The sequence below is a fragment of the Myotis davidii genome, unplaced genomic scaffold (assembly GCF_000327345.1).
Source record: "Myotis davidii unplaced genomic scaffold, ASM32734v1 scaffold2183, whole genome shotgun sequence".
NCBI lineage: Eukaryota > Metazoa > Chordata > Mammalia > Chiroptera > Vespertilionidae > Myotis > Myotis davidii.
Genome location: NW_006293958.1, coordinates 11,626 through 14,966, shown reverse-complemented (window position 1 = coordinate 14,966; position 3,341 = coordinate 11,626). Strand labels below are relative to the sequence as shown.

The window sequence follows — 3,341 nt, the reverse complement described above, 5'->3', positions numbered from 1 at the left end:
GCGTGCCCACCTCTGTACATGCTGCTGTTCTCCCCTTGCGAGACAGCCCGGCAGGTCCTTCTCCTCTAATAAAGCCTGTAGTCCTGATTTTCGGCCTCTGTCTGATCTTTCAGTGCCCTGACCAGGAATCAAACCATGACCTCCTGGTTCATAGGTAGATGCTCAACCACTGACACCAGTCAGGCAGAAATGGGATTCTGGAAACCCAAAATCAGTCATCCTCCTGTACAAGTCTCAGAAAATTCTTTTTTGCAAGATATCTTAAGGACCCAACTATGATCACCCAGTGGGGAATGGGATATCCCACTCCCACTAGCCAGACATCCACACATTTCTCTGATAACAAAAGGAAATGATCCTTTTTAGGTAAGAGTATGAACAAACCAGAAGGTCAAAGGGAATAATAATGGGGGACCTGAAATGGAATTTCTTTCTTATCAGGGTAACAGGGTGGAACAGAGTAACTTGGGGACAGGGTGGCAGCTTATACTTCTGGTGGCATAACCTCAGGGGGTGTTAGGTTTGATCGAGCAATTGAGTTGATACCCCTCCTGATACTGGCTTTTCAGGTTATTTCACTATAGATATTCCCTTTGCTAAGACCACATTTCACTTGCGGTGACCACATTCCATTATCTCCCCTCTGGGTATGCATAAAGAAGACTCCGCCCAGAAAAAAAGCCTGCCAAAAGTTCTTTAAAAGCTGCTGATTCCCATCACTATTTGCTGGAGCCATCCAAGTTTAGCCACCTGGTATGTGGATGATCAAATAAATTTGTAATCCCTCACCATTCTGGTCTCCTGTGTTCCTCCTTTGGCAACCTTCAGGGGGGTACCACTTACATCAACTTGAGGCCAATGGTGCTTCCAGGAGGTGTATAGTATGGTGGAGCAATGGAAGTACATATGGGATGGTCAGAAGTCCTACAGAAAAACTGAGGATGCTTTTGGAGGAATTGAGACGAGCCAGGTATGGCAATGATTCAGATTCACAAAGTCAAGCTAAAGTCTCCATTTTCTGGGCCACCAAGGCAAGATGGTGTCATGTCACCTAGCCAACTTGTCACTAGCATTGGAGATGTTAGAACTAAAAGCAAAACAAACAAAATTTTAAAACAGGGGAAGGAACCAAGATGGCGGCATAGGTAAACACCGGAGATTGCTGCCTCACACAACCACTTCAAAAATACAACTAAAAGATGGAATGGACATCACCCAGAACCACAGAAAAGCTGGCTGAGGGGAAATTCTACAACTAGAAGGATAGAGAAAAGCATACTGAGACTCAGAGGAGGCGCAGTGCAGAAAATACATTGCTGGGACTCTGAGAGGAAGAGCCCCTGGGGACGGGACTGAGAGCAGCCATAACTGCTCCCTCCGCCTGCCCTGTTGATCCCGTGTGAACCGCCCTACCCAAGCCCTGCACAGAGGCATTTGTGGGATAGCCTCAGGCAAAGGCTAGATTAGCACCTCCCCAGAGGACAGAAGTTCTCCCACTGCATACACAGCTGATTCTCACAGCCAGTTGGCCTGGAGGTCAAATCCCCCCCCAGCATTACCTACAACAATCAAAATTTTAAAACAATCAGAGGTCACATGGAAGAAAATATGTTTGTGTGAAGTTAGTCACTGACAGCTATTGATTATGTGGCAGAATATTAGAAATAGATCAGCAGTCCATCAACAGGAGACAGGGTAAGTAAATTATAGTACCCACTTATGGAGTGTTATGCTTTATAGAAATAGATGAAGAACTTTCTCTATGCACTGTAAAAAAAGCATCTCCAAGTGACATTTAATTTTAAAAAGAAACAAAGCAAGACGCAGAAGTACACAGTATGCTACCTTCAATGTAAGTAGGTGTTATAATGATGTTATGGTCATAAGGAAACCCCTGTAATGTGTGGAAATAATTAATGTGTGAAATGTTTGCTGTGTAAAGACCCCAATACTCTGTAACTTCCAAAATGTGGTGAACACCCCACTATCTTGATGTGAATCCCTAACCAGTGGTCGGCAAACTCATTAGTCAACAGAGCCAAATATCAACAGTACAACGATTGAAATTTCTTTTGAGAGCCAAATTTTTAAAACTGAAACTATATAGGTAGGTACATTGTTATTAACTTAATTAGGGTACTCCTAAGGCTTGGGAAGAGCCACACGTGGCTCATGAGCCGCAGTTTGCCAGCCAGGGCCCTAAGCCCATACAGCGTAAACACCCTGCTCCTAGCAAAGGCACACCGACTGGCCCACACTGATACGACACAAGTTGTTTACTACCGGCTATATAAGCACAAGATTTTTCTCCAGTTGTTATCTCCAGCCTGAGAGGAAGACTCCACGTCACTCTGTGAGACAAGCCCCTGATTGACTGCTCTGCTGCGTGAGCCTGAACCAAGTGTGGCCACCTGTCTGTCTCCATCTTCGTTGTCCATCTTTCAGTGTGCATCGCCGGGTGGCCTTTGCTGGAGCCTAGGACCCACTAGGAATAGGTAAATAAACCCTGTGTAATTGCACACTAATTCTGTCCCGGATAGAACAGCCGAACGGGCCAGATCTGGCCCGTGGGCCGTAGTTTGCCCACGGCTGGGATAGGCCATTATCCTGACTCCTGGTCATCTGTATATGTCCCACTAAGTCTAGACAGATAATTAATTAATTAATTGGGGCATAATTGGGACAGTAGGGAAAAGAATAATGTTCATATTCATACTATGTTTACAAAAACTAACTGGAAGAATACACAAGAAACTAAAAATAGTGGTTAGCTGGTAAGGATGGGTGAGGGATCAGGTGGAAAGAATAGGAAGTAAGACTTTTTTCAGTAAGTATTTTTATGTTACTCTGATTTTGTTTTTCAACCATATTATTTATTCATGGTAGGCAGAAGGCTCCCTAAAGATGTCCACAACCTAATCCTTGGACCATGCAACTATGCTGTACTATATAACAAAGGGAAATCTGTAGATATCATTAAAGTCACAGACTTTAAAAATGAGGAGAGAAGAAAAAAAATGAGGAGAGCCCTAGCTGGTTTTGCTCAGTGGATAGAGCGTCATTGTTGGCCGCGGACTGAAGGATCACAGGTTTGATTCTGGGCAAGGGCAAGTACTTCAAGTGCAGGCTCGACCCCCAGCCCCAGGGCCCATGTGGGAGACAACCAATTAATGTATCTCACAGCAATGTTTGTCTCTCTGCCTCTCTCCCTTCTTTCCACTCTCTCTAAAAAATTAATGGAAAAATATCCTTGGGTGAGGATTTTTTTAAAAGAGATCACCCTGAAAAAATAAAAATAAACAAAATAAAATGAAGTAAGCCTGGGTAGGCCCAAACTGATC

General features: G+C 44.1%; 1 long non-coding RNA gene across 1 annotated transcript; it reads left to right on the top strand.

Annotated features, from left to right (window-relative positions):
* Window positions 1-1,525: 1,525 nt before the first annotated feature.
* On the top strand, window positions 1,526-3,062 carry LOC107183785. The gene is made up of 3 exons (XR_001514591.1): window positions 1,526-1,695; window positions 2,314-2,495; window positions 2,887-3,062. It is a non-coding gene; the product is annotated as an uncharacterized LOC107183785 (long non-coding RNA).
* Window positions 3,063-3,341: the final 279 nt, after the last annotated feature.